General features: G+C 47.6%; 1 long non-coding RNA gene across 1 annotated transcript in view; it reads left to right on the top strand.

Moving 5' to 3' along the window:
* The window catches only part of LOC141122008 (uncharacterized), a 61,060-nt gene extending 37,341 nt beyond the window's left edge, over positions 1-23,719 (top strand). The window contains exon 3 of the long non-coding RNA XR_012240610.1: positions 22,644-23,719. This is a non-coding gene — a long non-coding RNA (uncharacterized lncRNA). The remainder of the gene's footprint in view (positions 1-22,643) is intronic.
* Positions 23,720-23,999: the final 280 nt, after the last annotated feature.

Raw genomic sequence — 23,999 nt, 5'->3', positions numbered from 1 at the left:
GTATTTTACCATGCGGACAGTCATCAGTGTGAGGTCCAGCATTTTTTTTAGTGCCCAACACCGGAAAATCTGAAAATTCTCCCTTATGCCGCGTACACACAAAGTTTTTTCCATCGGAATAAACTCTGAAAGTTTTTCCGACGGAGTTTCGACGGAGTTCCGCTGAAACTGTCTTACCTACACACGATCACACCAAAGTCCGACCGTTCAGAACGTGGTGACGTACAACATGTACGACGGGACTAGAAAAAGGAAGTTCAATAGCGAGTAGTCAATAGCTTCCGTCTCGTACCTGCTTCAGAGCATGCATCGTTTTTGGTCCATCAGAACAGCATACAGACGAATGGTTTTCCCGATAGGAATTGATTCCGTAGGAAAGATTTAAAACATGTTCTATTTCTAGGTCCGTCAGAATTTTCGAAAAACAAAAAGTCAGATGAGGCCCACACACGATCGGAATGTCCGATGAAAAGATTCCGTCGGACTTTTACTTACCTGATTCTCTGCTTCCCAATGCTCCGGTGGTGGACTGTCCATCGGTATCCCCCCAGTCCAATGCAGAGCAATGGACCTTGCATTTGTCTTGGGACCTTACACCATAGGACCATGGGGGGAGAAGACACTGTTATGCCGCGTACACACGAGCGGACTTTACGGCAGACTTTGCCCAGCGGACTTTTCAACGGACTTTACGACGGACTTTCTGAATGAATGGACTTGCCTACACACAATCAACCAAAGTCCGTCGAATTCGTATGTGATGATGTACGACTGGACTAAAACAAGGAAGTTCATAGCCGGTAGCCAATAGCTGCCCTAGCGTGGCTTTTGGCCGTCGAACTAGCATACAGACGAGCTGACTTTTCGACCGGACTCGAGTCCGTCGGATAGATTTGAAACATGTTTCAAATCTAAGTCCGTCCAACTTTTGAGAAAACAAAGTCCGCTGGAGCCCACACACGATCGAATTGTCCGACGAAATCCCGTCCGGCGGGCAAAGTCTGCCGTAAAGTCCGCTCGTGTGTACGCGGCATTAGAATTAGCAGTGTGGAGAAGTGATGATTTATAAAACGGGAGTCAGTGTTCAAGGGACACCACACCCTAATCAAAATGGGAACACCAAAACCACAAATGGAGAACACTGGAACACTGTGGATTTTTAACCACTTCAATACCAGGCACTTTTACCCCCTTCCTGCCCAGGCCAATTTTCACCTTTCAGCCCTGTCACACTTTGAATGCCAATTGTGCGGTCGTGCTACACTGTACCCAAGTGAAATGTTTTAACATTTTTTCGCACAAATGGAGCTTTCTTTTGGTGGTATTTAAACACCACTGGGGTTTTTTATTTTTTGGTAAATTAACAAAACAATACTGAACATTTTGAAAAAAAATGTTTTTCTTTGTTTCTGTTATGAAGAATGGTTATTAAATTGCTAAATTTTATAAGTTTAGATCAAACTGTATTCTGCTGCACTTCTTTAGTAAAAATAATCCGAATCAGTGTATATTAACCACTTGCGGCCTGCCATATAGCAAAATGATGGCAGCAAAGTGGTTTCAATGTCCTGACCGGACGTCATATGACGTCACCAGGATATTGAGCCGCTGCGTGCCCCCTGGGGCACGCAGCGCGGCGATCGTTGTTGAGGTGTGTCAGTCTGACACACCGCAACACCGATCTAGGTAAAGAGTCTCTGATGGAGACTCTTTACCACGTGATTAGCCGTGTCCAATCACTGCTGATCACATTGTAAACAGGAAGAGCCGTTGATCGGCTCTTCCTCATTCGTGTCTATCAGACGTGAGTAGAGGAGAGCCGTTCGGTTGCTCCTCTGACGGGGGGGGGTCTTTGCTGATTTATTATCAGTGCAGCCCCCCACAGAGGATGCCCACACTGGACGACCAGGGACACCACTAGGACCAACAGGGATGTCACCACCAGGTTTGCCACCCTAGGCCACCAGGGATGCCAGTCAGTACCCACAATGAATACCAATCAATGCCCACAATGGATGCCAATCAGTGCCCACAATGAGCATCACTGATTGGCAGGCATTATTGTTTGGCACCGATTGGCCCAATACTTTTGGTAATATGGTGAATGGGCCCTTAACCCCTTTGTGAACAAATCTTAATGTCTGAACCTGAACGATAATTCTCCCACAATACAAGACTCTGGTCCGGCCGCATCTTGAATATACTGTCCAGTTCTGGGCACCAGTCCTCAGGAGGGATGTGCTGAAACTGGAGAAACTCCAGAGAAGAGCAACAAAGCTAATTGTAAGGTCCCACACTTACCAGACAGATGAGTCCGCTTGGGCAGAGGGTAGGCTCCATTACGTATCCGATTCGGGGCCCCTGGTAGAGTAGACAGGAGGCCCACGAATGCGGAATGGTATAAGGGCCTGAAGTTAGGGTCCTGGAGCAAGGTGGTCTGGCAAGCAACCGGTAGAGCTTCAGGGCTTGATGGAGCAGATGCTGAGCAGGAGCTAATCAGGCTGGTCACACACAGGCAGAGGTCGGCAACGGGCTGGCGGCAACGGTACAAGGGAGAAGGCAGAAACAAGGTCAAACAAGCCGGGGTCGGGTTCAGGCAGCAATCAAGGGAGGTCCAAAGGCAAGCCGGGTCACAACGGGTCAACACTACGGAGATACAGGAACACAGGATGATCACGGAACAAGACACAGAGCTGTTTGATCAGGCAGCCCTGAGTCAGTGTAGAGGCAGGCTCAAATAGGCTGATTGGCGCCAAAACGCCGCGCTCATGCACGTGCCGATTCGCCAAGGCGCGCCGCGCCCCTGCACGCGCCCGAGCGCGCCCCCGACACCGGCGTGCACGCCCACACTACCGGGCATGTCAAAGGTAATGCCCACAGGCGGACGCGCGTACGCATGAACACCCGGACGCCACCCCGCACGCCACGGCTGGTCAGCCCAGACACGCCAGCGCCCCCAGGGACACGCGCCCCAGCACGCACAGGGACACGAGCACCAACGCGCACCGGCGCCCAACCAGGTAACCTCTCTGACAGTGCCCCCTCCTCAAGGGCAGACTCCGGATGCCCAGCTGGGCCATCTTTGAGGAATGAGAGGTTTTAAAAGACTGCAGAAGTTCTCTGGCATGTAAATTGCTTTCCGGCTCCCACGAATTATCTTCGGGTCCATAGCCCTTCCATTTTACCAGATATTGCACCTGATTGTGCCTTCTTCTGCAATCTAGAATTGCCTCCACTTCGAACTCCTCTTCGCCATCAACCACAATAGGTTTGGGTGGACCAATGCTACGACCAGAAAAGAAGTTGGGGGTGACCGGCTTCAGGAGGGACACGTGGAAAACTGGATGTATCCTCAGGGAGTTAGGAAGGTCAAGTTCGTATGCCACATTGTTGATTTTCCTTTTGATCAAGAAAGGACCCAGGTATTTGGGGCCCAGTTTTCTGGACGGGCAGGCCAACTTGAGGTTAGCGGTAGACAGCCAGACAGAATTGCCGGGTTCTAGAACAAGTTCTCTCCGTCTCTTCCTGTCAAAGATTTTCTTGTAATCTTTCTGAGCCTTGGTCATGGTTTCCTGCAGCAATTTGTTGTTGTTTGAAAAAAAATCCAAAGTTTCGGATACTGCAGGAACAGGGCACTCGGGAAATGGTCCAGGCAAGAAGGATGGGTGGAAACCATAATTGGCATAAAACGGAGACTGATTAGTAGCTGAGTGTAGTGAGTTATTGTAGGAGAACTCTGCGATGGGAAGCAGGGAGGCCCAGTCATCCTGGGAGAATGCAGAGAAACAGCGGATGTATTGCTCCAAGGTTTGATTCGTCCTCTCGGTTTGTCCATTTGACTGAGGATGGTAGGCCGAAGAAAATGACAATTCGATTTCAAGGGCGCCACAAAGGGCCTTCCAGAATCTGGAGGTAAATTGGACGCCTCTGTCTGAAACTATATTGGTCGGTACTCCATGTAGTCTGACGATCTCCTTAATAAAGATGGAGGCGGTCTCCATGGCCGAAGGGGTGCCCTTCATGGGGAGAAAATGGGCCATTTTAGACAGCCTGTCTACCACAACAAAAATGGACAAAAAACCTTCTGATGGGGGGAGTTCAACGATAAAGTCCATTGAAATCATGGCCCATGGTCTCTCTGGGACTGGTAATGGTCTCAACAGACCCCATGCTCTCGTCCGGCTAGTCTTGTTTCTGGCACACGTGTTACAGGACTCCACATATTCCTTGCAATCCTTAGTAAGGTGAGGCCACCAAAAGGTGCGTTGGACAAGGTCAGTTGTTTTCCGTGTGCCGAAGTGACCGGCAAGTTTGTGATCATGGCACAAGCTTAACACCCGTACTTTTAGCTCCTCAGGGACCACAATTTTATTCTTGAACCAGAACAGCCCATCTTTAGTACAAGCTTCAGCAGGTGGAGACATTCCCATAGAGGCACGTCTGATTTGAGAGATTAGATCCTCCTGTAGGATTAGGAAATTTCCAGAGGGGAGGATGGTGTCTGGAGACAGGGTCTTCTCAGAATCAAGAAACATTCGGGAAAGGGCGTCGGATTTGACATTCTTGGATCCGGGTCTGTAAGTAATATGGAAAATAAATCGGGAAAAAAAAAGTGCCCATCTGGCCTGCCGGGGTTTCAATCTCTTGGCCGTTCTTAGGTATTCTAAGTTCTTGTGGTCCGTGTAGACCAAAATGGGGTGTGCTGCACCTTCCAGGAGATAACGCCATTCCTCCAGGGCTGCTTTAATGGCTAGAAGTTCCCGATCTCCCACGTCATAATTTTTCTCGGAAGGGGAGAGTTTACGTGAGAAGAATCCCACAGGGTACAGGAGTGCTTTGGCACCCTGTCTCTGTGAGAGCACAGCTCCAACTGCAACTTCGGAAGCATCCACTTCCAAGACGAAGGGCAAGGCAGGGTTGGGATGCTTAAGAATAGTGGCTGACGTGAACAGCGCTTTGAGTCTTTCAAAGGCCTCTTGTGCCTTAGGGGTCCAGCAGAACCAGCTTCCTTGTTTAATAAGTTCTGTAATAATGGGAGTTATGATCGAAAAGAATCCCTTAATAAATTTCCTATAGAAATTGGCAAAGCCAATAAAACGCTGTACTCCTTTCTTGTCTATCGGTGCAGGCCAATCCAGGATAGCGGATACTTTCTGTGGATCCATTTTAATGCCATCAGGGGAAATGATCAGGCCTAGGAACTGGATAGATTGGAGCTCAAACTCGCATTTTTCAAGTTTGGCGTAAAGCCCATGTTGTCTAAGCCGGGTGAGTACATTTCGTACGTGTTTGCGGTGCTCCATCAGGGAAGCAGAGAAAACCAGGTTATCGTCCAGGTAAACGATGACATATAAGTCCAGTAAGTCATGAAAGACATCGTTGACAAAATGCTGGAATGTCGCCGGTGCGTTGCACAGACCAAAAGGCATGACGAGATACTCGTAATGTCCGAATCGAGTACGAAAGGCCGTCTTCCACTCGTCTCCTTCTCTTATGCGGATCAAATTATAGGCTCCACGGAGGTCTAGCTTAGTAAAAACGGTAGTAGATCCTAATCTCTGAAATAATTCAGGAACCAAGGGTAGTGGGTATCTGTTCTTTATAGTGATTTTATTAAGCTCCCGGTAATCAATGCAGGGACGTAAGGAGTGATCTTTTTTTTCGACGAAAAAGATGCCTGCCCAAGCTGGAGATGTGGAAGGACGGATGAACCCTTTCTTCAGGTTTTCGTCTATATAGGTTTTCAAGGTGCCCAGCTCCTGCTCAGTTAGAGGGAAAATCCTCCCGAAAGGAACTTCGGTACCCGGTAAAAGTTCTATTGGGCAATCATAGGGTCTATGTACTGGAAGGGTTTCTGCCCCCTTTTTACTGAACACATCCAGGAAATCCCGGTAAGGTTCGGGAAGATCTTGGTAGGACTTAGTTTCTGAGTCCACGCACAGGCATTGGGAGGAAGTTAATGGGGTCCCCCGTAAGCAGTGTTGTTTGCAATATTCAGAAGAAAACTGGATCTTGCCCGTAGACCAGTTGATACTAGGATTGTGAGCCTGTAGCCAAGGTATTCCTAGGATAATAGGGAAGAGGGGAGAGGAGATGACATCTAGACGTAAAAGTTCCCGATGTTCCGGGCCAATGGTGGCCAATAGAGGAACCGTTTCTTGGGTAACGGGTCCGGAGCGGAGGGTGGAGCCGTCCGCTAAGAAAACTGCCAGTCCCTGGGCTTTAGTTTGAGTGGGGATATGATGGGTTTCGACGAAAGTCCGGTCAATGACTCCACTACATGCTCCCGAATCAATGATGACCGGTACTGGGATGCTCCTTCCAGGTAACTGTAATACAATGGAAAATGTTAGATGGTTACCGGCACTAGGTAAGACAGGTGCACACAACGAGGAAGACGGCAGGCACTTACGTCTTTTATTGGGGCATGCTCTTGCAAAGTGTCCAGGCTCCCCACAGTACAGGCACAGGTTGAGTGTGCGTCTACGTGTTTTCTCCTCTGGGGTCAGAGAGGGACGGAGCAGTCCCAACTGCATGGGCTCAGGGACCTCCTGGACTGGAGTAGACGAGACAAGCGGAGCTTGGTTCGGGGCACTAGGGGCCCTGGGCAACATCCAGGTGAGGCGTGGGTGGCCAACAGATCTCTCAGAGCGTCTCTCTCTGAGGCGGCGGTCAATTTGGATTGACAAGTTGATTAGCTCCTCTAGTGTCTGAGGTACCCCCACTTGTGCTAATTCATCCTTTAGAGGATCCGACAACCCCAGCCGATATTGGTGACGCAAGGCTGCGTCATTCCACTGCGTATCCGAGCTCCAACGGCGTAATCTTCGGCCGCTCTGCGGCCTTGTTGAAGGGAATGCAAGGCGGCTTCTGCCGTGGCTGTTAGCTGAGGGTCCTCATACAGCTGAGACATGGCTAAGAAAAAGTCACTCAAGGAATCTAGAGATTGAGCCTTTTGCTCCAGCAGATGGTGGGCCCAGGTCTGAGGCTCGCCGGTCAACAAGGATATGACGAACCCCACTTTAGTAGCCTCCAAGGAGAACGTACGGGGTTGTAAGGCAAAGTATAGTTCGCATGCGTTACGGAACGCCCGGAACTTGCTGCGTTCTCCGGAAAACTTTTCGGGTGTAGGCACCCTGGGTTCTGGTGGAAGCATCACTACAGAAGGTGCTGAGGCAGGATTGGCAGATACTGCTCCTGGAGGAGAGGCTGAGAGGGCCTGGACCTGTCCTTCCAGTCTGGTATAGCCCTCCTGTAGGCTTTTGACAGCTTGGGTAAGGCCCGCTAGGTGCCTGCACAGTTCATCCATGGGGGAGGCCCCCTGCCCGGACTCAGTCATGGCTGCCTGATACTGTCAGGTCCCACACTTACCAGACAGATGAGTCCGCTTGGGCAGAGGGTAGGCTCCCTTACGTATCCGATTCGGGGCCCCGGTAGAGTAGACAGGAGGCCCACGAATGCGGAATGGTATGAGGGCCTGAAGTTAGGGTCCTGGAGCAAAGTGGTCTGGCAAGCAACCGGTAGAGCTTCAGGGCTTGATGGAGCAGATGCTGAGCAGGAGCTAATCAGGCTGGTCACACACAGGCAGAGGTCGGCAACGGGCTGGCGGCAACGGTACAAGGGAGAAGGCAGAAACAAGGTCAAACAAGCCGGGGTCGGGTTCAGGCAGCAATCAAGGGAGGTCCAAAGGCAAGCCGGGTCACAACGGGTCAACACTACAGAGATACAGGAACACAGGATGATCACGGAACAAGACACAGAGCTGTTTGATCAGGCAGCACCGAGTCAGTGTAGAGGCAGGCTCAAATAGGCTGATTGGCGCCAAAACGCCGCGCTCGTGCACGCGCCGATTCGCCAAGATGCGCCGCGCCCCCGCACGCGCCCGAGCGCGCCCCCGACATCGGCGTGCATGCCCACACTACCGGGCATGTCAAAGGTAATGCGCGCCAGCGTGCTGGCGCGAACGCCCGTACGCCACCCCGCACGCCACGGCCGGTCAGCCCAGACACGCCAGCGCCCCCAGGGACACGCGCCCCAGCACGCACAGGGACACGAGCACCAACGCGCCCCGGCGCGCGCCGGCGCCCAACCAGGTAACCTCTCTGACACTAATAAAGGGACTGGAGGACCTCAGCTATGGGGAAAGGCTACAGGCATTGAACGTAATCTCTCTGGAGAAGAGACGCTTGAGAGGGGATATGATATTGATGTACAAATACAGTACTGGTGACCCTAGCATAGGGAAAAAAACTTTTCAGTGAAAGGGAATTTAAAAAGACACGCAACCTTTCACTAAAATGAAAAGAGAAGCAGTTAAACCTTAAATTGCATAGAGGGTTCTTTACTGTCAGAGCGGTAAGGATGTGGAATTTTCTTTCACAAGCAGTGTTATCAGCGGGGAGCATCAATAATTTCATAAATCTATTAAATGGGTACCTTAATAACCACAACATACAGGGATATACCATGTACTATTGACATAATCACACACACACATACCATAGGTTGAACTGGATGGACTTGTGTCTTTTTTCAACCTCACCAACTATGTAACTATGTAACACAGTATTGCAACTTTGGCATGTGTTAGTTAAACTGGATATAAATTTCTAAATACCGTACTTAGCACTGCTTTCATAAAACGCTCTTGCTTAATGTCACTCAGGAATTGGAGTGAACGTCTTGGTTTATGACCTTTTGAACATTCATGGTCCTTACTAGGCATATTTGAGAATCTTCGTGTCTCATCAGAAGGTCAGGAAACAACAATGTGGATAGTTATGCAAATTCATTCTTCATTAAGCAGTGTTAGCAAAGTCGGTGACAACAAGGGAAATGACTGGAGATATGGAAACTGGCTAAGTGCCTGTGAGAAGGCAAGTCTGATAGAACCAAGTCCATGGTTTGTACCTAGAATGGTCCCCGACTCCAACTAATCTGTGATAGAAAAATTATGTGATTGTGATCTGATGAAAAGCTTGGAAAGTTTTGCTCACTTGGTGGAAGATCAATCTCCCAGAGTCTCTTATTTATTCCATCACATACTTTTCACACATTCCTTTTTATTAACCACTTGATCACCGGAAGGTTTTACCCCCTTCATGACCGGGGTATTTTTTTCTATTCAGCCCTGATATTAACTGGTATTTGTCATGCAACACTGTACACAAATGAAATTTATACCATTTTTGTCACATAAATAGAGTTTTATTTTGGTGGTATTTTCTCACGGGGTTTTTTTATTTTTTATTATTTAAATACCGTATATACTCGAGTATAAGTCGTTCCGAGTATAAGTCGAGGCCCTAATTTACTACAAAAAAAATGGGAAAAACCTATTGACCCGAGTATAAGACGAGGGTGAGAAATGCACAGCTACTGTAAGTGGAAAAGAGGGTCAACAATGCCCATTTGCAGCATCACTGTGCCCATTTGCATGCCTCACTGTGCCCATTTGCAGCCATAGGTCCCCTGAACTTCAAACTCGGTAAAGGGTTCCTAGATGCCCCCGAGCTGCAGCCAAAATTTGGGGTCTCTGAACCCAAAGGGTCCCGAAATGACATTGCTGCAGATGGACACAGTTGACCAAATTTGGGGCCCCGTATCTCGGGGCCACTTAGTGCTAAGAACCCCAAATTTGGTGTGCAAACCCAGTGGAACTAGCACCATAAAATTTCTAAAGCTTGTGTTTCTAGCACTAAGTGGCCCCAAGATACAGGGCCCCAAAATTCAGTTCAGAAAATGTCAAGCACTTTTCTGCAGCAAAAAATTTCATTTTCGAACCGATTTTGGGGCTCCGTATCTCAGGGCCACTTGGTGCTAGGAACCCCAAATTTGGTGTGCAAACCCAGTGGAACTAGCACCATAAAATTTCTAAAGCTTGTGTTTCTAGCACTAAGTGGCCCCGAGATACAGGGCCCCAAAATTCAGTTCAGAAAATGTCAAGCACTTTTCTGAAGCAGAGAATGACATTTTCCGAACCAGTTTTGGGGCCCCGTATCTCAGGGCCACTTGGTGCTAGGAACTTTAGCTTTGGATATGTTGTGGGACCAGTTCCACCGGGTTTGCATACCAAATTTGGGGTTCCTAGCACCAAGTGGCCCTGAGATACGGAGCCCCAAAATCGGTTCGAAAATGAAATTTTTTGCTGCAGAAAAGTGCTTGACTCGAGTATAAGTCGAGGGGGGCACTTTCAGCACAAAAAAATGTGCTGAAAAATTCTAATTATACTCGAGTATATACGGTAATAATAATTTAAAAAAAGACCCGGAAATGTTGAAAAAAAATGTGTTTTCCAATATAAAAATTTTAAAAAATCGAATTTTTTTTCATAAATTTAGGCCAAAATGTATTCAGCTACATGTCTTTGGTTAAAAAAAAAACCCAATAAATGTATATTGGTTTCTGTGAAAGTTATAGCATCTACAAACTATGGTATATACACACCTCCCAACATTCTGAGATGGGAATGAGGGACACCTACTAGCAAATGTATGTAGACATAGGACACGCCCCCTGCCACACCCCCTTAAAGGAGAATTAACCAAAAAAAAGGTTAATTCAATCCACAAGGGCTTTTTGCCACTGCTATTCCTTTATATTGGCTTTTAAAATTTACAAATGCAGCAATTTAGAATATGGATGAAAGGTTTAGCACTGGGAAACACTTTTTGAAAGATAAAAAGTGCTTTTTATATACAGCTATATAGATCAGATCTAAATGAGGGACAAATGAGGGGGGAAGAGGGACAGGGACTTTGCTCCAAATAAGGGACAGTTGGGAGCTATGTATATGTAGCGGGCACCTACTTTCAAGTAGGTGAGTTTTCAGTGTTTAAATTACAATGTATGGTTTCAGGTAAATTTGGGCAGGCTTGTATTGTGATTCCAGGCCTGGTTGTTTATTTTGGAAACTGGGAGTGTTAGTGTAGTTCAGGGTGTGGCCACCTGTGCTTGGGCCCAGAGATGCCTCCTCTTGCTTTCAGTGGAAATGGTTCTAGAAGAGAGGTTGGACTTGGGATCTGAGTGACAGGCAGCTTGTAAGTGAGTTCTGGCCAATCATTAATTTGTCTGGCAGGAGGCGGGACTCTTATAAAAGCTAGGGTCACATGGTGCAAGGGAGTTCCAGAAAGGGAGAGCCCAGAGAGAGAGGGTCCCCTGAGGGGAGCCAGTCAGAGCCCCCCCTACGGAGAAGGAGGGGGGGACCAGGACATGTGGAGGAGAGGATTTGGTGTCACCGCACATCAGTCAGGCGGGAGTAATCTCCTCCTTAGCTCAACTTGGAAGTATCATGCAGACGGGAAGTAGTGGTCAAAAGGCGGCGGTAAAGCTCTAAGTCTTTGCATGAGAAGGCAAAGGAAAGATTATAAAGCAGCAAAAGAGCATCTCAGAAAACCCTTCTCCTATCTCAGTTCATGTTATACCAATAAAAGCAAGAGAAAATTACAATATGGACTGTTTTCTATTTCTATGGGCTGCGATGGGCTAGATGGCAAATGTGAATTACGGATAGAACACACAAATTGCAGCTCCTTCGGGGGTAGTGCGCTACATATATATAATTGAATTTACGCAGCTATAGAAGCTATACTGTAATGGAGTTGATCAGCAACTTATAGTGTGACTGTGATAGGGCGGCTTACAATTTGGCGCTAACTTACATTGGCTGGGAGGGTCACTAAGTGACATTAATACAGTGATCAGTGCTAATAATATACACTGTTACTGTACTAATAACACTGGCTGGGGAGGGGCTAACATCTAGGGGCAATCAAGGGGTTAACTGTGTGCCTATCCAGAGTAATGTGTGCTGCTTTTACTTTCTGATCTGGCTGTTTTTTCTCCCTGCTTTTCCGAGGGAAGAAACAGCCAGATCACTGTTCCCTGTACACAGAGTCCTGTGTGTTTGTAAAGACAGAACTCTGTGCTGTGATTGAACACAGCCAATCAGCAGGTTTTTAGCTGAAATCTGCTGCCAAACACAGCGTTGTGTCCAATCACAGCACGGGTCGGCAGGCGCGACCAAAACCCGGAAGAAGGCCGGTCACGTACTGTATACTTACATGACTGTGCCTGTACCTGCCGTCCGCTCGCAGTATATTTATTGTGAGCGGTCTGCAGTTGGTTAACTCTCTACAAGGTTGGAGGAGCTGAAGGGAACTTGATCACCAGGCATGTGATGGTCACAGTCTCAATTGCCCCAACAACCCATTGTTCTGACACTCTGTACTCCTTGTTCTGGGCATGCCGGGAGATTTAGGAAATACGAGCCATCCAAATAATAACCAGGTTATTGGAGGCCAACATGCCTAAACCCAAGAACAAAAACGTCATATATTGCAGCTGATTGGTCCTTAGCTGTGGTGGCTGCTGAAGTTTTCTTTTCCTAGTTTATTGTCACCTGATGATCCTGCCAGTAACACACTTCCTGTCCCAGGGTGGCGGTGTTCACTCACTGTACTCATCATAGCATATTGAGGGGTGCTTTTTAGTTCACAAAGTATAGCCTGGAAAGCTGATAACAGTGATTGATATAACTGTAGCGCACCCCTCAGGAGGCGCTGGTGAACTGACTCTTTTACCCAGTTAATGCACACACAGCCAGGGGCAAAGCATTTTCTTCATTCTTCCACTGGCTCAAAAGGGACCACCAAGGGGTGTCTTTTTAGGGTTTTATTGTAATAATGAACTTGGATGGGGTGAAGGGAGCATGGGATACCCCAAACTGGTGAACTGAACTCTTTGTGGACTCCTCCTCTATCTTGCTGAACTGCAAAAAGTGTCCCACAGAATCTCTAATTCTGGTAGGTGACTAGGAGAGACCAAAGCTGCACACAGTCACTAACTTCCAGCTCCGGGGTCATCTACTCACACAACCACAGGATCATCAGTTGCCTCTTTCCTATATTGACCAAGTACTGCCCAGGGAGGGAGATATAGGCTCACATCATAGGACAGCTGGACACCTTTTCCCCAACTTCCTCCTGGTACTCTACAGTAGGGATGAGCCGAACACCCCCCTGTTCGGTTTGCACCAGAACATGTGAACAGGCAAAAAATTAGTTTGAACACGCGAACACCGTAAAAGTCTATGGGACATGAACATGAATAATCAAAAGTGCTAATTTTTACAGCTTATATGCAAGTTATTGTCATAAAATGTGTTTGGGGACCTGGGTCCTGCCCCAGGGGACATGGATCAATGCAAAAAAAAAGTTTTAAAAACGGCCGTTTTTTCGGGAGCAGTGATTTTAATAATGCTTAAAGTGAAACAATAAAAGTGTAATATTCCTTTAAATTTCGTACCTGGGGGGTGTCTATAGTATGCCTGTAAAGGGGCGCATGTTTCCCACGTTGAGAACAGTCTGACAACAAAATGACATTTCAAAGGAAAAAAAGTCATTTAAAACTACTTGCGGCTATTAATGAATTGCTGGTCTGACAATACACATAAAAGTTCATTGATAAAAATGGCATGGGAATTCCCTACAGAGGAACCCCGAACCAAAATTTAAAAAATGACGTGGGGGGTCCCCCTAAATTCCATACCAGGCCCTTCAGGTCTGATATGGATATTAAGGGGAACCCCGGGCAAATTTTTTTTTTTTAGCGTGGGGTCCCCCTCAAAATCTATACCAGACCCTTCAGGACTGGTATGGATTTTAAGACGAATCCCGCGCCAAATTTTTTTTAAAAAATGGCGTGGGGTCCCCCCAAAAATCCATACCAGACCCTTATCCAAGCACGCAACCTGGCAGGCCGCAGGAAAAGAGGGGGGGACGAGAGAGTGCCCCCCCTCCTGAACCGTACCAGGCCACAAGCCCTCAACATTGGGAGGGTGCTTTGGAGTAGCCCCCCAAAACACCTTGTCCCCATGTTGATGGGGACAAGGGCCTCATCCCCACAACCCTGGACGGTGGTTGTGGGGGTCTGCGGGCGGGGGGCTTATCGGAATCTGGAAGCCCCCTTTAACAAGGGGACCCCCAGATCCCAGCCCCCCCTGTGTGAAATGGTAAGGGGGTACTAAAAAACTGTCAAAAATGTTAAAAATGACAAGAGACAGTTTGACAATTCCTTTATTTAAATGCTTCTTCTTTATTCTTTCTTCTATCTTCCTTCGGGTTCTTCCTCCATCTTCTTCTTCTGGTACTTCTGGTACTTCTGAGCTTTCGAACATCGCAAAAGTTTAGAACCGAATAACAAACCTCATTGAAGAAGTCTATGGGACCCGAACTGGAAAAAATTAAAAGTGCCAATTTTAAAGGCTTATATGCAAGTAATTGGCAATACAACGGTTATTGGGGTCTGGGTACTGCCCTCTGGGACATGTATCAATGAAAAAAAAGTTTGTAAAAAATGTAATTTTTAAATGAGCAGTGATTTATTGATGCTTAAAGTGAAATAATAAAAATGAAAAATTCCCTTTAATATAGTGCCTGGGGGGTCCCCTTAGTCTATCTGTAAAGTGGCACATCTGTACTGCATATAGAAGCTGCTGCAGCATTAATTGCATTTATAATACCAAAAAAAAAAAGGACACTTTCCATGCAAGCTTTCTTTATTTAGTAAACAACGGCTTGTAGAGCCAGTCTGTATGATGAAGCCACAATGTAGTGCACTGGGAACAAGATAAGAGATTTTTTGGATAAATTCTGATGTCTCTTCCACAGACTTTGAATAGAAGTAACAGGTGCGGAACAATTGGTCTTTGGGTGGCGGTGGCGCCTTCACACTGTAACCCTATAGAGGTACTCTTGATGAAAGCAAGAATTGGCCTTGCTGTCAGCAATTGAAATGATATGCACCTGTTAAACAGGTGCGGAAAAATTGGTCTTTCTTTGGGTGTTAATTGTGCCCATGAAACCTACACCAAAAAAATTCTATCAGATAAAATCAACACCAACAACGCTAGACAGCCCAGAAGTCCTGCAGATATTCCACATCCCAAAAACACTTAATCAGCGACATTGGCATCAGGGGCTTCATAGTTGATGTTAATCCAGGACGGATTCATTTTGATAAATGTCATGCCGCGTACACACGGTCGGACTTTCCGGCATACTTGGTCCGGCGGACCAGAGTGTGCCGGACAATCCGCCCGTGTGTAGGCACCGGCGGACTTTTCCGGCGGACTTTTTCCCAAAAGCCCGCCGGACCTAGATTTGAAGAAAGTTCTAAATCTTTCCGCCGGACTCAGTTTCGGGCGGAAAGTCCGCTCGTGTGTGTGCTGGTCCGACGGAAAGCCCGCTCGTGTGTAGGCTGGTCCGACGGACCAGATACAACACGAGGGCAGGGTATTGCATCTCACGCTCGCTGCAATAGGAAAAACACATTTTCCTATTGCGGCGAGCGCGGGGCATACCAGGCCCTTAGGTCTGGTATGGATTATAAAGGGAAGCCCCTACGCCGAAAAAAACGGCGTGGGGTCCCCCCTAAAATCCATACCAGACCCCGATCCGAGCACGCAGCCTGGCCGGTCAGGAAAGGGGGTGGGGACGAGCGAGCGCCCCCCCCCCTCCTGAACCGTACCAGGCCGCATGCCCTCAACATGGGGGTGGGTGCTTTGGGGGAGGGGGGCGCCCTGCGCCCCCCCCCCCAAAGCACCTTGTCCCCATGTTGATGAGGACAAGGGCCTCTTCCCGACAACCCTGGCCGTTGGTTGTCGGGGTCTGCGGGCGGGGGCTTATCGGAATCTGGGAGCCCCCAGATCCCGGCCCCCCACCCTATGTAAATGAGTATGGGGTACATGGTACCCCTACCCATTTACCTAGGAAAAAAGTGTAAGTAATAAAACACACTACACAGGTTTTTAAAATATTTTATTAAACAGCTCGGGGGGGGGGGGATCTTCCTCCGGCTTCGGGGGTCTTCTTCCGGCTTCGGGGGTCCCTCCGCTTCATCTTCTCCCGGCGTCCGGTTGGTTCTTCTCCCGGTGTTCCAGTTCTTCGGCCGGCTCCTCTGCTGTCTTCAGGTAGCTCTATAGCCAGCAGAGGTCCGGACTTCTGGACTTCTGGGCTTCTTCTCTTCTCTTCTCTTCTCTTCTCTTCTCTTCCCCAGATGTTGACACGACGCTCTCTCTGGCTGGACTGCTCTCCGAGGGCTGCGTTGTGACTTATATAGGCGGAGACCCCGCCCCCTTTTGATGTCACAGTCCCTGGGCATGCTGGGACTGTGACGTTTTAGGGGGCGTGGTCAACATCACCCAGTGACCACGCCCCCTAAAACGTCACAGTCCCAGCATGCCCAGGGACTGTGACATCAAAAGGGGGCGGGGTCTCCACCTATATAAGTCACAACGCAGCCCTCGGAGAGCAGTCCAGCAGGAGAGAGCGTCGTGTCAACATCTGGGGAAGAGAAGCCCAGAAGCCCAGAAGTCCGGACCTCTGCTGGCAAGAGAGCTACTTGAAGACAGCAGAGGAGCCGGCCGAAGAACAGGAACACCGGGAGAAGAACCAACCGGACGCCGGGAGAAGATGAAGCGGAGGGACCCCCGAAGCCGGAAGAAGACCCCCGAAGCCGGAGGAAGATCCCCCCCCCCCCCCGGAGCTGTTTAATAAAATATTTTAAAAACCTGTGTAGTGTGTTTTATTACTTACACTTTTTTCCTAGGTAAATGGGTAGGGGTACCATGTACCCCATACTCATTTACATAGGGTGGGGGGCCGGGATCTGGGGGCCCCCTTATTAAAGGGGGCTCCCAGATTCCGATAAGCCCCCGCCCGCAGACCCCGACAACCAACGGCCAGGGTTGTCGGGAAGAGGCCCTTGTCCTCATCAACATGGGGACAAGGTGCTTAGGGGGGGGGGGCGCAGGGCGCCCCCTCCCCCAAAGCACCCACCCCCATGTTGAGGGCATGCGGCCTGGTACGGTTCAGGAGGGGGGGGGGCGCTCGCTCGTCCCCACCCCCTTTCCTGACCGGCCAGGCTGCGTGCTCGGATCGGGGTCTGGTATGGATTTTAGGGGGACCCCACGCCGTTTTTTCCCCTTTATAATCCATACCAGACCTAAGGGCCTGGTATGCCCCGCGACGGGACTAGTAAGGTGTCAATCTCGCCGATAAAAGCGGCAAGATTGACATCCTTTTCTAGTCCCGTCGCACCTGAGTCACGTTCAAAATGAACGGACTTGTCCGTGTGTGGGCAAGTCCGTTCATTCTGAAAGTCCGCCTGAACTCCGGCGAAAGTCCGTCGGAAAGACGGGCGGACTTAGCCCGCCGGAAAGTCCCGGCGTGTGTGGGCAAGTCCGTCCGTTTTAAAGTCCGGCGCACCTGGCGGACAAAGTCCGTCGGAAAGTGTGCCGGACCAAGTAGGATAGAAAGTCCGCTCGTGTGTACGCGGCATCAGATGGTCCACCGAGTCAGACCCATTCTGTTATCATTAACAAAACCTCCAGCAGCACTGAATGCCCTTCGGAAAGCACACTGGATGCAGGGCAGCCCAGCAGTTTAATTGCATACTAGGCAAATTCTTGCCAATGGTCTATTCTCATGACCCAGTAAGCCAGTGGATCGTTGACTGGAAAGCTCTGATCTTTTTTTGCCCATAGATAATCGTCCACCGTGTGATGCAGACGGTGCCGATGCGGATGTGGAAGCTGAGAACCTTGAGCGGCGAGGACTAAAAAAAATTGTGAAATGCATCACTTAGGTGGCCGCGTTCTCCACCGCTCCTCTCTTGACCAACAGAAGCCTCAAAACAATGTTTTCCATGACACTAACCTACCAGCGTCAGGAAAAGCATTCCATAAACTCAAGAGGATTTCATCTCATCATTCTTGGGTCCTTTCACAGGCTTTGAAGCATGAGGGAGCCCATGCACTGCAAATTTGCAGAGGCATGAGAAGCAGACTCCTCGGGGTCACTGAGGATTATAGTATATGGAACTGCCTCCTCCCAGCCGCATACTACTCCCAAGGGTTCTGCGGATGAAAAAACCATCTCTTACTGTTTGACGTATGTCTTCCTCTACTTCAATGCCTCCAAAAAAAAAAAAGTGTATCAGGGCACTCTGAGTAACAGGCCAAGCAAATATCAGTCTATGTATAAATAGAGGAGAGTCTTCATGCACTTCCAGCAGCACTTGAAGAGAGAAGCAGACTCTAGAAGTAAAATGAAAAAAAGTCGCCTCTAAGTGCAGAAGTAAAACTTTATATTCCCAAAAGGGTTAAAAACCCTTAAAAAAGGGTGAATGGGTAGGTGCACATCATATTAATAATATGGCAGGTGGTCTGTTAGTCCCAAGGAGTCTCAGGGATATCCAGAGGTGTAATTCTATTGTAGCATAGTCTGAAGTGGCCACAATGCCGCGATGCCTCCAAAACTGTCGAATCCTCCTCCTTCTCCCTCTTTTATTGTGTGTTCTATGGCATAGGAAGAATGGTGTCTGCATAAAGTGGGCCTTGAGAGGAAAGGAAGTCCTCCTCTTCCTCCCGCTGCTCTGCCTCGAGTGCCCTGTCCATAATGTCACACAGATTCTGCTCCAGCGGGAACACAACAGGAATTGTGTCACTGATGCATGCGTTGTCATGTCTCACCTTCCTTGTGGCCTTCTCAAATGTTGACAGTACAGTGCATGCATCTTTTATGAGCCATCATTGGCATGGGGAGAAAAGCAGAGCCGGCCTGAGCATGTTGTTGTGCCATACTCACACAGGTACTCGTTGACGGCCCTCTGCTGCATGTGAAGCCGCTGCAGCATTGCCAAAGTCAAGTTCCACCTGGTGGGCATGTCACAAATCAGGCGGTTTATGGGCAGGTGGAATTTCCGCTGAATTTCAGCCAATCGAGCACTGGCTCTGTATAATGTCCTGAAATGGCTACAGACTCTTCTGGCCTGCTTTAGCAGATCTTCCAACCCTGAATATGTATTTAGGAAACGCTGCACCACCAAATTGAGGACATCTGCCAGGCAGACAGGAGGTTTGTGCCAAAATTGCACACCACCATTCCTGGCTCCAGCTGGCGTGGTGTGAACAACCTCTGGGCCTGCCCCTGCAGTGCTGCAAGAATCTCTGCTCCGGTGTGGTTCCTTTCCCCTAGACACACCAGCTGAAGCACTGCATGGCACCTTTAACCTTGATTCATTAAATAGCCCCTTGAATGCTTAGGGAGTACTTGTGGTTCATAGGACAATTCAGCAGAGGAGGGTATGGAGGAGGAGGAGGGGGTCGAGGTGACAAATCTCACATCATTACCACTAGCTGTACGGAGAGTTGGCGGCACAATGAGCTGCAGTACGGAGCCCTCTCATGCATCCTTCTGAGTTGCAAGCAGAGTTACCCAGTGTGCTGTGATCTAAATATATCACCCCTGACGATGCTTGCTGGACCACGTGTCAGCAGCAATGTGGACTTTGCAGCTGCCACAACATTGCCTTCCACGTGATGGTACAGAGCTTGAATGGCCTTACGTTAAAAAAAAAAAATAGCGACTGGGAACCTGCCATTGTGGTACAGCATTCTGCAAATTCATGAAAGCGGGCAGAATCCACCAGATGGAAAGGCAGAAGTTGTAGAGCCAGCAGCTTTGACAAGCTTGCATTTAGACACTGGGCATGTGGGTGTCAGTTATTGTATTTTTTTTTTCACTGCAGCAGATGCTGGCTATAGTCTACTGTATAGCTGGTGGTGTGCTACTGGCAGATGTGCTGCAAAGACCTGGGGCACCCTGCACTATACCATCATCCCTGTCAGTGGAGGCTGCTGAGAGGTCATGAGGTATAGCAGGGGCAGACTGAGGTAAGGAGGGGGAACAGAACTGCACCCCTTTTGTGTGACTTTCAGGTGTTCTTGGCAATGGGCTGAGTGGTGAGAGGTTAAATGCCTTGTCAAGCATGTGGTACCCAAATGGCTGGTGTTTTTGCCACACTTGATGTGCTTGAGACAAAGTTTGCAAATTGCAACAGTGCGATCGGCTGCACATGTGCTAAAAAAGGCCCAGACAGCTGAGCTGTGGGATGTGGTCCAATGTGATGAAATAGGGTGGCTGCTCTCTACTCTTCCATGGTGGATGCCTCGTTGGGGTTGTGCCTCACCCTTACTTTCCTCCTCTTCTCTATCCAGCACCCAAATCACAACATCATCACCATCATCTCCTCCATCCTCATTACCACTGGAGACAACTTCACAATACACTGCAGCTGGGGGAACATGACTGCCAATTTTTGTACCAGTGTACGCTCCTCTGTTGGCTCATGTTCCTGCCTTCCTCAACTTCAGAACCCACAGCTGAATCAAGTAATGGCTGTGCATCGTCAAGGAGCAAGTGGCTGACGCTGTGTTCAGATAACTCAGCTGACTCCTCCATGCCTGAAGCTGGGGCTATGGCAGGCATAGCTGTGGACAAGGAGGCAGGTTTAGTTTCTGCTCGGGTTATAGAGAATGAGGAGAATGAGAATGGTTTAGTAAGCCAGTCAACCACCTCCTCTGCATGCTCTGGCTGAATAGCATGGGCAATATCACTAAACAGAGTAAATGATGCCCTGCCTGAGGACTGACCACGTCTACCTTTGCCTGTGGGCACATATGCTGCTAGCCCCCTCATGTCCTCCCAGACATGATGGAGTGGAAAGTGGTGTTTTGTGCACTTTAACCTGAGTACTCACTACACAGACACACTTCACTGATACACTACAATACACTGCAGTAAAACTGCACTGACACACTGCAATATACTGTGTTAAACTTGCAGTAATGCACAGAAATATTGTCAGAAACCATTAATCAGACTGAGACAGAAGTACAATTAAATCACACTTATTTAATAATAATAAAAAAAGGTAAACAGAGTAAACATAGTCAAAACATAGCCAGAGTCCAGGAACGGGAACGGATAGGCAGACAAACCAAAACGGCAGGGAGCCAGAGAACAGCGTAGTAGAACAACAAGCAGGATCTGGAGCCAGAAGGAATGTCAGCCAAACAAGTCTTTAACAGGAACACAGGAGAGCATCTCTAGAGCTGTGACCACGGCAAAGGCAGGGATCATCTGGACCGGACACCTTAAGTTGACAGGACTGACAAGGCAGGATATCATCAACAGGTGAGCCACTGTTGAGAGATAGGAACTGGCAATTATCCGACAGCTGAGCGGCCAGCTCAGAGAAGGAAGGGCTGCCCAGCCCAGCCCTGACAAATATACTGTGTTAAACGTGCAGTAACACACTGAAATATACTGTGTTAACCTGCAGGTAACACACAGAAGTATACTGCATTAAACTTGCACTAAAGCACAGAAATATACTGCATTAAAAACGGCATGTAATGCACTGAAATATACTGAGTTCAACATGCACTAACACACTGAAATATACTGCGTTAAACGTGCACTAATGCACTGAAATATACTGTGTTAAACATGCACTAACGCACTGAAATATATTGCAGTAAACCTGCCCTGACCAAATAAACTGACACTAATGTAAAAATGAATGGTCACTACACTCATACTGAATGATCGATCACTAGATTTACACTACACTAATATTCTACACTGACAATAGAATCAGAATAGCACACTAACTCTCTAACAGAGCCCTGTTCTATCTTTCTCCAGGCAAATTTATCACACTACAAATGGCCGCTATTGAAAGAATACTTTTATAGTGGGGGGACGGGATTAAGAGCAATGAGCCATGATTGGATAAAGTCATCATTACTTTCTCCAATCATGGCTCTGCCAGTGCTCTGTGACCTGATTGGGCAAAGCTTTCATTGCTTCAGCCAATCGTGGCTTCCAATGCATTGTGCGGCGGCGCAATACATTGTGGTCATTTGGCAGGCGGAACAAACGGTCGAGCGCTTCGATAATTTGGGTGTCCGTCAAATGGACGAACAGCCAATGTTCAGCCTGAACTCATGCTCGGGCCGAACCATTCGCCCATCTCTAGTGTTGACATTCCAGAACTTCCACTCTAGTCATCAATTGCAAGGAAGCCACAGCGATATTCTATGATTTGGTTTTGGTGTACCAAAAATAGGTAGTCCTGGATTATGAAGGGCTTAACAGAGGGGCTGCAAGGCAAAAGGGACAAAGGTGGTAGCTTGGGTAGTAAGGAATCACAAATAAGGGTATTGTGATGGCCATTCCAGAAGGAAATGCAGAGCTAGAAAGTGGTCTTACCAACCCACCCAAATAATTTTTATTAGGGTCTTTGGGGAGGTGATTTGTCATGGCAGACAAATGGGTACAAGGTCACTGGCAAAGGTAAACTAGTAGGAAGCTTAGGTAAAAGTAGGCATATCAGATGGTATGGAGCATGTTGGAGGATATAGTGGCCCCATGGGATTTGGTGCTTCCAGTAAGAAGTTGATGGTTGCAACTTAGGACAGACTAAAGAGCAGTTCCCTTTATAATATATTGGGACCAAAGACCCCCTTCCTGGTAGCTTCAGTGGTAAAATGTGGCTGTTTTTGGATTATGGTTTCATTAAATGACTGCTTTGGCAAAATAAACCCATGTCACAGTCTTTTTCACCAGAATTTTCCCAATAAAACAAAGGGCCCAGTAATTGATTAATATATTAATCATGTATCCAGCTTGTCCCACCAGGCCCCTTACAAGCTGTTTTGTTTAAGGCATTTATTTATGTATTTCTCCTTATTCATATGTTTTTATGCCGTGTTCTGTGTTGCGTCTTTTTTCCAGTGTGTTGTCAGGGTCATGCCTAGGAATTATCATCGGTTTGGTGGTGCTAATACTTCTGGTTCTGGTGTGCATTTCCGTGGTCCAGTTAACTCCATGGACGAGGCAGAAACTCCTCAGAGTATGTATTTGATATTGTCCAGTATATGTGATATACTCAAGTTAAAAAATTCCTAGGGTTTCGCTTAGCCACATTAAATTAAGACTGCAACACCAAATATTCCCTGAGTACTAGGACCATGCACATTTTGTAGAAATGTTAATGAAATGCTGTCTCAAAAAACAAAATGCAAGTATAAATTACCTTATAATAACCTGCAAAATCACATGGTTAATGCCACATCCAGATATATTTAAAATGCAGATTATGTGCTAAAATCCAAATATTAAAGTGCAAACAATATACAAAAAAAAAAAAAAAAAAAAAAAAAAAAAAAAAATCACATAACACACTTTTTCTAAAAGTGAAAAGTGCAAACTTCAATAATAAATAATTCATATACAGACAATACGTTCCAAATAAAGTCAATCTGAGTGCAGAAGAAAAAGATGATAGTCCACAGTTCATACAAAAAAAATGGAAAAAATTAAAACTCCAATGGAGTCCATCCATAACCAAAATAACCATACATAAAGTGCTTCTATGTCACCACCGTGCTCTTAGAGAAAAATGGGCCGCTTACCAGACCATTAGATCCCACAAAGAAGATCATAAGCCAGTAGGAATATTCCCAGCTGGGAAGCCACAGCTTGTTCCTGGACAGCCCCTAAGTGTCAGGATAGATTTCACTTTCCAACGCTCAGTTACAGTGCATGTATTGAAAGAGGACTCATAGTGCTATACTGCTTGAATCAAGTATTTAATAAAAAGTATTGCACTTACAGAAAAATCTTATAAAATAGGCAAAGAATGTCATATAAAGATGGCCACGTTGAAGAGAGGTCGGTCTGTCTGTGTTGATGTCACACCACTAGTTCCGCCCAAAGTGTTTCCCCTTAGAAGGCATCATCTGGGATTGGAACCCTTGTACTCGTCACCACTGCACCCAACATGCATTCTAACCCTTGCTGCTACTGCACCCAAACACTCTTGGATTTGCTGCCACTGCACCCACATAAGGATTTGCATGTACTGTGTGTATATTAATATATATATATATATATATGCTATTACCATGTGGTAAAATGCAAGATGGCCATCAGTGTCACATGGGGTGCCAGCATCCAATCGGATAGCTCCCCCAGTGACCCAGGAAACCATAGAGAAACCATATTCCACAACTTTCTCTCTCTCTCTTCCTCTCTCTCTCTCTTTCTCTCTAATGCCACGGTGGTTGAATGCCACTTGCAGTGGAGAAA

This window comes from Aquarana catesbeiana, linkage group LG01 (assembly GCF_042186555.1).
Source record: "Aquarana catesbeiana isolate 2022-GZ linkage group LG01, ASM4218655v1, whole genome shotgun sequence".
Classification (NCBI taxonomy): domain Eukaryota; kingdom Metazoa; phylum Chordata; class Amphibia; order Anura; family Ranidae; genus Aquarana; species Aquarana catesbeiana.
Note: the sequence above shows the minus strand (reverse complement) of the source record. Positions and strands in the feature narration are given on the sequence as shown.